The sequence below is a fragment of the Ciconia boyciana genome, chromosome 11 (assembly GCF_034638445.1).
Source record: "Ciconia boyciana chromosome 11, ASM3463844v1, whole genome shotgun sequence".
NCBI classification, from domain to species: domain Eukaryota; kingdom Metazoa; phylum Chordata; class Aves; order Ciconiiformes; family Ciconiidae; genus Ciconia; species Ciconia boyciana.
In genome coordinates, this window is record NC_132944.1 from 7,060,421 (window position 1) to 7,075,335 (window position 14,915).

Consider the following 14,915-nt stretch of genomic DNA (forward strand, 5'->3'; position numbering starts at 1 on the left):
TAAAAACTGTACAGCCACACTTTCTAGGAAACACATCTGAACTTTAAGCAGCAAGATCTCAATGTGATCCAATCCAAACTGCAAACTGCACGAGATCCATTTGTAAGACTAATCTATCCTAGAAATTTTTGCCAGGGCTGTAATTGTTGTGGAGTTTTGTAGACATGTTTGCTTTAAATACACTAGCAGGCAAAAGTCATAGGAAGACGTTCTGCAATGGGGAAGAAGGGGAGCATTTGTCCAAGCAGTACTTGTTTTGTTCACTGATAAATACTCTCAAAGCAAAATCATGCTTTCTCCCAGAGACACGAAAGGGACTGGTCCAGCTCCCATCGGGCAGTGTGACTGAGTTGACCAAAAGGCCAGACCTGCTCCAAGTGAGCCCCCCAGAAAAATGGGAAGCTCCCCTCATTTGAGCTTTTGGAAATGCTCCTGTCCCTAGGAGTAGGGACACACCACCAAAACCACAGGCCACGTCATTCCACCAGAGCTAGTCCTCTGGGTCCCTACTCCTTCTTCTCCAGCAGACAGCCAACATCCCTGCCACCTGAAGTCCTTTCATAGCTCACAGAAAACAGATCCTCCAAGCACCTTGCCACAAAACGCCCTGGGAGATGCCCCAGACATAGGCCGAGCGTGGCAGCATGGTGACAGTGCTTTGGGCGTGTTTTGGGAAGAGCATGCTAGCATTAGGCTGGCACTGACCCAACTGCCAAGTCACCCAGGGCAGCTGCCTGCCGAAGCCAGCCCTAAGGACTCATTTCCCCACCAATAATTTCTATGATGTTTGGGCTCCTCACTGGTTACCTGAAACCCCAGCCATTTCTGCTAATCCACTGAAGGTGTGGAAGACTGCTATGACTATCGTGTTGATCAGCACAAGCTCGGCAACAGCTTCTCTGCAACTCCCTGCCTGGCACAAGCCTCCTCTTATCTGTGGGCCCTTGGCAAACAGGGCACTGCTGGCTCTCTCAGGCTAGCCTTTGCCTCCACCACCTACCTCTCTGTTTATGTTACTTTCCCAACACACTTGCAAATATGATAAAGGTTAATCTGGTAGAAAAGGTAAATAGGGTTACACAAAGCTGGATTTAGCAATTTAGTTTTATTGGCCACTAAGGAAGGCAATTCTTCGATGCAGGTAATGAGGAGATAGCCAAGCCAGATAAAGGATCTGTGCAATATAAACATCCTCCCAAAAGCCTGTTCCCCACTTGCATAAGCACTGTAATCATGAAAGCAATTCTTAATGGAGCCACTTGGCAGAGGCCCTGGTACAGCAAGCTGTGAGCCTCTCCCTAGCTGATGGACCTGCTCCAAGAGCATGTTACTACAGTGCTGCAATGGGGGAGGAGGAGGGGCAGGAGGGAGGAAGAGATTGAAAGCTGGAGCAAGTCTGCAAGCAGTGGCACTGGAGCAGGGCCAGGTCTCCTCTGACATGTCACCTGTGTGGTTTGGAGCAGGCCAGTTATCCCCCTCTGTGCTCAACTCTGCATCTATAAATTGAAATCGATGATTCTCCCTTTGTGCCCCATCTTTTGTAGGTAAACACTTACAATAAAGGCTGGTTCTTAAATATAGGTAAGTGCTGCTGGCTGAAAGTGTTACTGTCACTCAGAAACTTGCAATAACATTCCTGCTAATCAGTGACTTCTCCTTTTTCCTGACCTTCCAATATTTGCCCTTTGCCTTAAAGAAAGAAAAATAGAGAAAAAAAACTCAAGATCTGAGTTTCCCGTACCAGCACCCTGCCCTCTTTCACCTCTCTGCACCAAAACCTACGGACAATCCACAAGGCTGAACAGGAAACCTTTTGTGCCCTGTGTTTTGTGCTGTTTGATTTTGTTTTGTCCTTTGCTATCAAATTTAGGATGTCCCCCAAGGAGCACAGAAGTGCCAGATCTGCCTTGTCTCTCAGTAGAGAGATCGGCAGTGTTTCACACTTTCCCACTGCATGGCTTCCCATCAAGGTGATGGCTTGGCCACCACACAGCACGATGCAATCCTCAGCAGGTTCAGTCTGTTGCACAGCTCTGGTTTCTCGGCAGTCCCAGGACTAATACACTCAAGGCAGGGGAAGTCTCAGGACAGTTTCTGTCCCTATGTTTTCCATGAAAGGTAAAAGAAGAAAGTAAAGTTTACTTCACCCCAAAAGTCACTAACTGCAAGACAGGTCTAGCAGTCACTTGCTCCTCTTGACGTGGTTTTCTTACCAGGGCAAAAGAGGCCTCGTTCCCATAACAAACAGTACACATTTACCAGCTGCAGGATTGAATCAGAGGCTAGGCATTCACTCAAATATCCATTATGCTGATTTCCAGTGCCATACATTAAGAATTCCTCCTCGCCTACACTCATTTAGCTTTCAGCAGGGATCTTCATCAGATTGGCCTAGGAATTCTCCCTATCCTACGCACTCTAAATAATTGTTGATAAATTACCATATTGGGAGTAACAGTGTGATCCATTGAGAAGTATTAGACTAGAACTAGCGAGAACTGTTTTCTAGTCCACAGCTTGCCACTGGCAAACTTCAGATGAGTAACTGCAATTTGTATGCCTTTTCTGCCCTCTGTAAAACACAACGAAATGTACTTCTGCAAAGCGCTTGGAGATCTGTGAACAGAAAGTGCTACATGACAATTTGGGGTTATTATGCAGAGCAGGAACCCACACTGGTCTACATAACTGGCCATTCACCAGCTGTATCAGAGAGGCCAGCAGTGTTATATTGGCCAACGTGGAGTTATCTCCAGCTGGCAGGCAGAATACATTTAGACTGACTATGCTTCTGGACTTTGAGATTTTTTCAATAAGCAAGTTTAAACTGACCTTTTGCAGAAGTATTAATCATATCTATAAAGATTATGGGCCTTTTCTTTCAACCTGGAGCTTGATCATAAACCTTCTGAAGCTAACACAACCGTTTGCATCAACATCAATAAACCATCCAGCAAGAATGTACTCACCTAGGCAGCCCTACTGGCACAATAAAGGAGATGGTCTGCCCTTATAGGACTGGGGCCTATAGAAAGACTACAATTTTATTTTCCATTCCTTCCAAAAAACCCAATACCTTTATCAGCATCCATGTTTTGAGCCAGGACACTGGGCTGAAGCAGTCGCTTCAATTCATATACTACAAGGCTTTATTAGCAGAGGTGATAGCATAGATATCCTCATAGTGCAAAACCTATTCAAATGTCCTTGTTTTTCTCATTCACCCTTTTGCAAACCACTTTCAAATGATTGCATGTCACAGACTGTGAACAAGCAGTTACTTCTTCACTGAAGATAAGAGGAAGGCTGCCAGCGCCTTGGGTTTTGGTTTGGGTTTTTTTGCAGCCACCCATTCGGCATCAGTACCTTGATACACTCCAAAGTGGTATTACTAAAGACGGATTGATTTTTTTTTTTTTTTTTTTTTTGAGAGAGAGCACGCACTGTGACTCTTCCATACTTAATCAGCACCTTAAAGTATAGCTAACCTGCCTTCTTTCCTTTTCCTTATACCTGGAAAGTCTCCGACTTATGAGCTTGCCTTACTCAACTTTCAACTTCAAATCTTATCACTTACTACCTTTGACTACAGAAGAAGTAACCCTGTCTGAAGCTACAATAATTTTCCAGCTTCAGGACCAGAGCTGGTTTAAACTGACTGACCTCCACTGGAATTTAGGAAGCTATCTTGATTTTTTTTTTTTTTTTTTTTTACCGAAAGATCTGTTCCTCTAGGTGGTATAAAATAATACCTGACACAAGAAAAACCTTATCACATGTGTTACTTAACTGAGTGAGCAAAGGAGCAGCCCCAGCATTCTTCTGAGAGATCAAATAAAAAGTGTTCTTCTGCTGATAATACAGGCTAACTTAAGCCACCACGACTAATTCATAGTGCAGGCTTGACACTTGTTTATCTGGACAAACAATTATGAAATGTTCTTTTGTCCCTGTGAGTACTGCGTAGGCAAGAGTCATGACTTTCTGGGTTACTTTAAAGGGCCACTGTTTAGGTACCTATTAATTGCTCGGGAAACAAGAAACAGCTTGGTCACACTCTGATCAAGCTCGAGGACACCAGTTTCCTTCTGGCTCCCTTCACAGGACCAATTCCAATCTGCCCCAACTGGAGATTTGGGGCAAGATTTCCCCGAAGTGGCAGGGTGAAGCAAGAAAATTATGTTTTCCCAAGGCATTTAGTTCCCTAATGGCAAGCTGTAATCAGGCATACAGGAACCCCAAGTAGTTTTTGAAAACAGAACTTGGGAGTCTAAACAATTTAAACATTTCCGTAATTTTTATGCACATTTCTGAACTGGGGCTTTAAAACAATCTGCCATTTTTCTCATTTAGAAATTGTTAATAATAATAATAGTAGACCACGTTAACGTTCCAGACCAGCTGCATACAGACATGATGGTCACCTCTCAGCATCTTGCCTGGTAAAGATGATTGATTGCATCCCCTTTTCTTGAAAGGGGAAATAACCTGCTTGCAGACCCCACCCCAGACATCAAGTTGAACTGTGTAACCCCAATCACGGAGCCAAGGACAAAGGCTCCCAGGCAGCTAAAAATCAACACGTTTTCCTGCCATTTCAGGTTGAAGGTGCCCTATTGTCTGACTGCATGGCCCAGGGTTGCTTAGTTCTGTTCACAATCTCTGCTGAGCTTCTGAGAAGGAGCAAGTTCCCAGGGTAATGCCTTAACAGGGAGAAGGAAAGAAAAATCCAAAGCCAGCACAAAACGGTATCTTAACAGTTTTTTTGGGAAGCCAGGGCAGAGCAGGGGCAGCCACATTGTTACATCCTTCGTGATGTAGTCATGGGAATGTCATTACTTACACTCCACATCTGTTTCAGTGCAAAAGGCCTCCCATAGACACCTCTCTTTAGTTACTGATGAGATAAGGAGGCCTTTGAAATGCATTGTGCATATGAGAAATTGTGTATTTAAGTAAACAGAGCTGGTCAAATACAGCAGTGACTTACAAAACGCCTGCAATATACTTGCGCATGGAAAAACCTTATCTGAATGTTCCTGTGCTGCTAACTCATACGCCTGCTTTCAGACACAACACTCTCTTAGCTGACATTGTAGACTTCACCTTTTTCTAACACAAAAGGAGAAGGAGAGAGACCTGCTTATGAGGAGATTCAAGAGCACAGGCTTTGCCAGAAAACAAGGCTGATTAAAGCTTTCAGAACAGGACCCAGCACCAGGACAAGAAAGTGTTACAGATGGCTTCAACCACAACCTATAAAACCGCTAATTGCCAGCAGATGCCAAGGATATCAAGAGCTTACCAAGGGTTCAGAAAACAATTTGACAAATTCACAGAAAAGCCCATCGGAAGCTATTAAGCACAGGACACATCTCCACTGGAGAGCAGGAGAGCACATCCCAGAAGGAAGTATCACTGCACACTTGGTTTATGCACTGTAGCCACTGTCAAGAACCAATACAGGACTAGATGGGTCTCTCACCTGGCTCGGTATAGCCATGCTTCCCTTTTTAGGAAGGGAACAAGAGGGAACCAGAGGCAACAAGACCCAGAGTATAGTCTGCAAGAGCACAGTGCATTGCTCACACCATCCAACGGCAGGTGGAAAGCTCCTTCAGAAGCCTCACACGTGGATGAAGGGGTAAGGAGAAGCACACTTCACAATGTGCCATCACGGACGCAGTCAGCCTGTCAGCATTCCCATCTTCTTTCAGCATCCCCACATATAAAACCAGCTGATAGCACTTTCCAAATAGTCATGTCACTGTTTGCCCTTCCCTGACCTGTTCAACAGCACATGGCAAGCCAGATCCCTGGAACAAGAGCACAGGAACAGCTCTCAAACTCAGTCTCATCAAATTCCTTGCCCCAGGCTAGATCTATTACAGCTGCATCTTTGCAGACAGATGTCTACCTGATCTGTTCCTTGAGAACCTCCAGTGATACCAACATTACCCCTTGCCAGGTCATCTGTTCCACTGCTGAAAACCCCAAAACCACAGCAAAGAGTACAGCAGCTGACAAATGCATCTGTGCCAGGTTAATATGCCCCCAAATAAATTGCTTGCTACTATGAACCAAACAGACATTAAATGTATTGTCTTTTTAAGGTTTATGCCAGTTCACAGCAACTGAGAAATTAACTTTATAGTTGTTTCCCCTCCTTTTGTTTGTCTCAGCCTTATCCAAGACATTTTGCAGGTTGGAAAAATTAACAACACAAGGTCAAGTTAAGTCAGGTTTAAGGGCATCCTCCGTATTAAACCAAAAATCTATGGAGATACAACACTTCTCCCAAGGCAGGCAATTTATTGTAGCTGTGCTTTTCATTAGCAAAGTGGAAGATGATGAAAAAATGCCCTTCACTTTATGTACACATCTCACCATAAACAGACTGCCTAATTAAACCACTTGTTTTTAAAGGGGAACTAGAGAGATTTGGCTTGTTCATAAAAATAAACCAGTTATGATTAAAGTTCTGAGACTTGTTATTGTCAGGACAATCTGCCAGATTTTCCCATCGAGCTCAGTCCCTTATATAGTAGATAGCAACAGTAGGCTTGCTTTAGCAGCATGGTTTCAACCACCGAGACTTCACCCAGGGCCAATGGACTTAGCCAGGCGATGTCCCTCTCTATTGCTGAACAGTGCAGCTACATAATCATGGTGATTCATTAAAATAATAAACCCCACATAATAAAAGTGTTAAATACTTAGTATATGCTGGTAGAAGTACAATAGCTTCTTTCCCTGTTAAATGACACCCTGATAAAGATTTATGTCACGTACACCACTTACAGGAGTACAACACTATCCAAGGTGACTGTCCTGCAGGTTTTTGATCACTGTAATCTTATTTTTGAGCAAGAAGTGCTGGTACAGATTGAGAAATGAGCAATAAGGCCTTATCACATAAATTAGCTCTCTTCAAGGCAGTGCTAACGTTGATAAGCATGGCGTTGATAAGTTGATAAGTCTGGTGATAGCATGTCATGCAGAGGGATGAGAAAAGCAAGTGACTACGTGGAACCCTGAGTGTAAAAGGGAGCAGGGCTCAACTCCAAGAGCTGCCCTGGACCTGTGAACTGCTGGCAAAGGCTTTACCTGGGAAAACCAGCTCATGTGAACCACTCGGAAGTGAAGGCACCATCCAGGTTGGGTATTTAATCTTTTCAGCTGAGGACACCTTCCAGCAGGGAGATAAAACAGGTACCATAAAGAACAACAGAGGGCAAGAACAACCCAACTGGAGATACAGCCTCTAACCACAACATGAACATCCACCCAACAGCCCAAATCCAGGCAGCTGTACTGCTTTACCAAACTTGTTTTGCTGCCCTTTCACATCTACAGCTCAGTCCTATTTTGCTGAACCCATGAAGTCAAAGTTCAGTTTCACATTTACTTTCACTGGCTGCTTTCTGAAGGCTTAGGCTCATTAGGCAAATGAGCATGTGACAGCTGCACTGCTGCTGCACAGCCACCTTGGCCCCAAAATTGCAAGGTAGAGGCACTGAGAAACTGGCAGGCATCTCACAGGCTACAGTCCAAAATATCTTGTACTTGAGCACAGACAGAAGTCTTCTCTCCTAAGGGAGGGCTGAAGATTCACAGAAATACACTGAAGATGCACAGAAATAGCCCTGTCATCATACCCAGCCTCAGTGCTAATCTACTGCCCTTTCTTATCAGGGAGCCAGATACCAGGTTGTGGGTGTGTTTGGTAGCCCAGGCCACTGATGAAAATGAAAGAGCCCAGGCTAGAGCCACTGCTGTGACGTGCACACATGCTCAGATCCACTGCCCACATGTACTAGGCTGGGCATGGGACACGTCTGTCCTCCTGCTTTCAGACATGCCTGTGTCAGCCTGTGGTGGAGTGGCAGGGAGTGGTACACACACTTGCCTGAATCAGGGCCTATGGTCACTCACTGTTTTAATCTTCCTTCTACGCTTTTTCTCATCTCTCTTCTGCCCTGAGTTCCTGGCAGTGCGATGCTACGTAACAGGATGAGCCATCTCTTTTGCAATAGGATTGGCTCACCCTCCTCTCAGCTGAGGGTCATTGCTCCCTTCACTTATCGTATTATCGACATGACACACATTTTTTTTTTCCTTCCTGCTGTTTATTGCTGGAAATTGGTTTGATCAGAACCAGTGAATCATGAAGCCAGCAATAAAAAAAGTCACAAAGCCCAGAGGCTCAAATCTCACAGCATTTGTAGCTTTCCTGCATGAGGGGAGATGTGGGTCTCTCGTTCCCCTTGAGGTAAAATTGCTTCCAACAGCCCGTGCTGGAGGGAAGTGGGATCTGCATATTGAAGTTAACAAGTAAAACACACCTGGAAGGTCAAGGTGCAGAGGCCTACAGCACTGCAACATATTCTAGCTAACTATGTTGTAAGCAAGCTGTTAGAGACGGAAAAGGGAGGAATGGCCATTTTTTACCTACATTCTGAAACTGAAGCAGTATTCGAGTCTTTACCCCTATTCAAAAACCTAAGCACAATATTCAGAAAGCACACATACTACACAACACATCTGGGGGGCAGGGGGGACGACACACCACCCAAAAAAAACAACAAGAGCACCGAGCAAACCAGCAGTAAATCTGGTAACAAACCCATCTCCCTCCTGCATCCCAGCCCAATAAAATATTTTGGTGCTACTTGCCCCCACCAAATTCTTTTTAATTTCCAAGTCTTTCTACAGTTCCTAATGTTTGCCTGGGATCAGAGCAGGCTGCCCCACCACACTGAAAGCCATTCTTGCCACATGCCTGAAAAGCTTTGCCTTTGGCATGTTACAGCTGACACAGCACTGCGTATAAATCTGCTATGTGGTGGCTGTAGATTTTGCCCAGATCCCCTCAGATGACAGGAAGTCTTACACTGGCCTGACAGTTTGTTTCAGCAGTCATTTCTCCAGGGCATGGTATTAATACATCTTCATTGTTAGTCAAATACCACACTGGCCAGAGCACTCTGGCAGGAAAAATCCTCTCCCATAAAACCACAAACCTGAGCCAAAGATCGAAAAGGCTTGTGTGCCCATAGAAATTGCACTTTTGGGATGCCTAACCCATCTCAAGAGCCTTTAAAAACACTGAAGGACTAAGACTAGAAAGTTCAGAAGAATAGATTGCATTCTATAACGTGCTGCTCTCGGCCACCTCCAAGACACAATGCTTTTAAGAAAACAAAAGAAAACAGCTGAGCAATGGATTTCATTACTGTTATTAATGCTGAATGGAACTTTTCTTCCCTAATAGCTTGACAGGCGAATCAATGGTGAAGCCTGGCCGCCCGCCAACCCCAGTGGCGAGCGCTGGGAAGCATGCTTTCCCAACCCCTGTAGATACCATCTTACAACCCGAGGCATACGATTTGATTACCCTTATCTGAACTTGCATGTTATTTGTATCAATAGAGTTGCCTGGATGCAGAAATCACCTCGATGACTTCCTGTAATGCTGGATTCCACTAAGCTTGAGACTCTGAAGAGGCATTTCAGATACTTGCTCCAAGTTCATTAGCAATGTGAAGAAATATTTGTCAGCCTAAATCCTAACATATATTACTACTATGACATGACACGATCACTTTTCCATGAAAACTTTTTTGAATGAGACAATTTCTGATGCTCAGTCTTTCAGCAGGACCCTTGCAGCATTTACTTTTTCTTGGAGCCATAGCTAATGGAGCCATGTTGTTACGTAAAAATAGCAGCCATCACTGCTACAGAGGATCGCTTTAAAAATGGATCCTAAAGTCTCAAATACCAGAATGCCAATGAAAGACAGTTTCTATTCATTTATTCAAACTATTATTTTTTTACTAAAGATATTCTGAGGGTAGAGAAGTGCTGACCTATGATTTGCCAGACCCCTGAAACAGGAAGCATGCGAAAAGTCTGGAGAACAGGGAAAAAAGCTAAAAACCAAGAGCTCCGGCAGCCAACAGAATGAGGCCTGAAACCACAAATATGACCAGAAAGCTGAACTCAAGTCCAAATTCAAGTGGAAATTAATGGGAATTCAGGTTCCCTTAATGCAGGGGTAGATACCCAGAAAGAGGTACAACAGTTAACATCTCAACCACCATAGCAAATGAGTTATCTACATCTCATAATATAGAGGGAACAAAAAAACCTGACGAGCAACAGATGGAGGTTAGCAAGAGCAGAATCAGACTTCTCAAGCATTACTTTTACCAGACAGACACTGCACAAAACAAGGAGATTGCAATCCATTTCCCGTTTGTTGTCTCAGGTTAGACAGCTAGCACAACAGCACGGCTGTGAATTAAAACAAAAACAAAGCCCCTAAGTCTCTGTCCACATCACCTCCCACATTTCTCCATTTCCAGATGGACTCTTATAGGCCAGAAAGCAGAGATCTCTGGCTAGACCCACAACTTTTAGCACAGTGTTTTTGTAACCCTCTTCTTGAAAACAGTTGATTATATATTGCTGTCATAAATTTAGCCTAGTAACAGCTGGGACAGATTTACAGGGGATGTGTTTTTTTTATTACTATCTATTATTCATGGTGTGTTAGCCCTTACAATGTGTTTAGCCAAGGAAAAAAAGATAAGATATCCTCTGGTTGATTATTGACAGATACTTGGCAGCTTGTGTCTCCGGGACTGCCTGGTCACAAATAAAATGAATCCAGCCTCTAAAAGCACTGATTTGATAACTTGACCACGTCAGACTAGGAAATGATATGGACTGAAGAGGACAGGGGCAATCATTTGTAACAAACACTGTAATTTTGTCTCTTAAATCTCAGGCAAAAGTTTGTCAGAGGAGCTAAGCTGTCAGCCCAGGAAGTGTGTGGTAAACACTCCCCCAGAAACAGCCATGGCAAGATCTACTGACGCAGAAGCTTCCTTCACAGGAAAGCAATGTCTGCTCTGGAGGTACCACAGCCATATGCAAGAGGCTTTCGGGTGACAAGTGGGTATCCCAGGAGACTATGTCAGGTATCAATCACAGATGTCCTTGTAGGACACAGACAAGGAGCCAATCTCACATCGGCCTGAAGAACACCTTTGCTAACACACACTGCTCTAGCTGCCTAGACAGCTACATGGGCATATTTAGCTAAGCTATAGACAATACAGATCAGTGCCTGGCTGGTATGATTTACACCATGCCAGACTTCAGGAGTATATCATGTATATCAACTGCAAAGCCACCAGAGAGATCAGAAGTCATGAATCAGCCCCAGGCTGTTCAACATGCTGGTGTCCCCAGAGACATCACTTTTCTTTCTAAGCAAACCAGAAGACCCCAGGACACGACACTGAACTGTGTTCCTCTTCAACAGTTGAAGCCTGGTTTCTCCCCAAGTTGTGCCTCTTGACTTTCCCTAGTTTTGAGTAGGAGGCAGCTTCCAAGGGACAGGGGGGAATTGCCAGCAGCATTCCTGACGCCAGCTTGCCAGTACCATCCCTTAAAAAGGGGTAACAGGGATGAGTTATGTCCCTCACTTCCCTCACATACACAGTTGTCATTAAAGCACTAACCATATGTTTTTACCTTGCCTCTATCCTGCGGAGTTCAGATGCTGCTCAGGAATGACATCCCTGTTGCACTTTAGGCATCTATAAGGCCTGATCCTAAAACCATGGCATGCAGGCATTGTATCTTTCAGAGGCTGAGTTTACCAAAAGAGGAACGCTAGGGGAGAAACCTGCAGAAATGTGGTGCGTTGAGCAGAGTTAGCAACAAATACAGAAGACTGCCCTCAACCCTTTTGAATGCACTGCAATTACAGCAGCTGAATTCTCTCAAAGTGCAGGTTCACCCCCCACCCTCAACACAATCCTCTCACCGGAATTGGACTGTCCAGACTCTTTGCCTATGCACCACTTGCATCTCCCCTCAGTTTGGTTTGCTTCACTCCCCTCCAAGCCACCACTGCTCATGTAGGTATATAAGCACCAAGACAAGCTTTACAGAAGTAATTTCTTTAAAACTAGGCATTTGTATTGTGCTCTGAGCTGAAGATCTCTGCCAGCAACACAAGCAAGAGATTTTTTTTTTTTTTTTTGGTCAGCTGGGCAGGCTCCTTCTGCTGGGAATTAAAAGGGCTGATTTCAAGCATGAGCTTATTTAATCTTGGTCAAGTCACTTCATCTCTCCAGAGCTTTTCTTTCCAGACTCACTTGTCTGCTGTTGACTATTAGATAAAGATGAACCTAGACCAATTATATAACAGTTTTTTAATTAGCTTTTCCTTCTCAGCAGTCATGTGAAATACTGTTTGCTTGCACAGTGGAAATAGCAAGATCCAAGGTGAACGTGTTTTATTATTGATCTTGCACAGTTCATTGCGCTCACAATTCCCTCACTTAGAATAGCAAGACAATCAGAGATTGGAGACAGCTTCTCAGAAGAGTTTCCCTCTAGTTATATCCTGAAGTGTTATAACTCTTGTGAAGTGAAGTTATATCCTCAAGTGTTGTTTTAACTCATCATTTGTTTGCTTTGCCTGTTGGCTAGGTACCTCACCCCACCCCTTCATATGACTTCTTCCTTTGGTTAACTCCATGCATGACTTGACTTCTAAACTGCAAGAGGTCACCTGACACAGCACTGTCAAATATTAACTCTGCAAGCACCCTGGTTTCACCAGGACACCAGCTGCTGCTCATACATCCTGACTCACAAGTCGCCAAGCTAGGTCATCCCACCTAGGACATTCATGTACGATGCCACTAACTGCTCTTACTACTCCACTAGCAGGAGCCGTTGGAGAAAAGATAAACTATTAGTCTACATGGTCATCACTCCTGTGCACAAGTCCTATGCAGCCTTGTGCCACTGGTAGAGAAGCCAGGAATTCCCCTCCCCAAACATTTAATGAGGCCCCTGAAAGTCCAGATTGGTTTCTGTTTGTATGTCTTTACTAGGCATTAGTGACAAAAGTCTGAACTTAAACAACAAAAATCTTGCTACAGTCAGCACTATTGTCATGGGGGGAGCTGTGTGGCCTCCAGAGATACAGTCAGCGTGTCCTGACCTCGAAGGAGTGCTTGAGCTCAGAGGGCAGAGCCCGCCATATTTGCCCTTGCCTGCCAGGGGAGAACCCCCCCGCTGCAGGCAAGAAGCTGAGGCCACGCCAGCCATAGAAAGCACAGCCTGGCAGCTAGATCACAGCAGAAGAGCTGTGACCATCAGCAAATTGGTTAAATGAAATAAAGCTCCGTTTGTGCACAGGAAGGAGAGACTCATCTTCACTCCTGCTAAGACCTTCTGAAGGTGCTAATTGCTCTCTCTAGGAAACCGCATTCCCCAAACTCCAGTTATTTCGAGACACATGGTTCAGCTCTGTTTCATCTCTGGTTGTGATACCAGGTGGGTGAAACTGCAGCAGGGAAAGGAAAAAAACAGAGGAGGTCTTGCGTTTGTGACGGAGGCAGTGACGCATATCAAACAGAAGACTTCAAAAGCTCTTATCCAGCGCAGGGCTGGGTGATGATGTGTCTCCTCAGAGAAAGCCGATAGCCTCGAGAGACAAAGGGCCCCTGAGAGCCAGGAACGCACTGCACCTCCCCGCCTGCCTTCATTAAAGCTTTGGGCCTGTTCCCGAAGAGCCATGGCTTAGCACTAAGGCTGCTGCCAGGGTGGTAGATAAGAGCACAGAAGAAAGAGCTGCATCTGCAAACTTTCCCTCCACTCTGCCTGCCGGTTGCACCAGCACATTAACCTTTCTCACTTCCCATTCTTTGCTTTTTCTTCTCATGCACGTCTTCCACCATCACTACAGCTCCCAGGTATGGAGGCTGCACCAAAGCACAGCAGCTTCCAGGCCTTGGAAACTGTTCAGAAACACCACTGTTTGTATGTCTTTACAGTCCTAACCTCGGTTTCACCCAGGACACGCAAATCCAACAGCCGCAGCTTGCAGGGAAGGCACAGGCATCCCAAGGGCAGATAGGCAGCTCCAGGCAGAGGCCTGTAAAATAATACGCAGGAGTCATGCTGCAAATTCAGACAGGAAGGAGGGAGATGTACGAAACCCCACCAGAGCCCCGGGGAGGACTTTGGCAGGTAGGCTGCTCTTACTCATACTGTAATTCACCTAGGAAAGAACTTCCTTTGCTTCCCATTGCACAGTTATCACTGCCACGTTTTCAAGCACCTTAACCCATGCCTCAGGTAGCCTTCCCTTTTAAAAGCACCAGGATTTTAAAATAATCTATCAATTTCTCTTTATCAATACCATGACCAAAGAGTTCTTAAATGTGTAATTTGGCCTGGAATGGGGACCAGATAGCAAAAGGACAACACAGTAAGAGAGAACAAAGTAAATGACACCTGTATCTTGCACAGTTTTTCCTTAGGAAACCCACCATTTTCTATTGCTGGACCCTTTGCAGCCCAAGCTAGAAAAGAACACACACAAACAAAATCCTAGCTGACAAGTTTTGAACTTACTTAAGTTTGCATCAGCACAGGGCAGATTAGAGAAGGCACACTATGATGTTTGCGCCAGGTTACCCCTTCCTAATCATCCTCTCCCCAGGGTGCACTTCTCTCTCGGGCACACACAGAGGTGTCACAGAGGCCTCCAGCACCGCTGGCAGACAACACACAGACACCACTTTTGGGCTCTGCCAAAGCCACACACAGATACAGTGCGTTCCCACCCCAGTCCCCAACTCTGACACCCAGCTGACAGTGGACTTCAGCAACCTCAGGCTCATCTGTGGCTGGTGACTTCCTTTCCTTGCAGGCAGCAGCTTTGTAAAAACTCAAGTTACTTAAATAAACCCTGTGACAGGGACTGCCAATGCTCTGACGCCTCCTGGGACCATGTTGCTTGTGACCTCTGCTTTCCTACCCAAGCCAGAGCTGCGAACAGACTTGGGGCAGTTCACCATTCAGAGGTGCAGACAGAG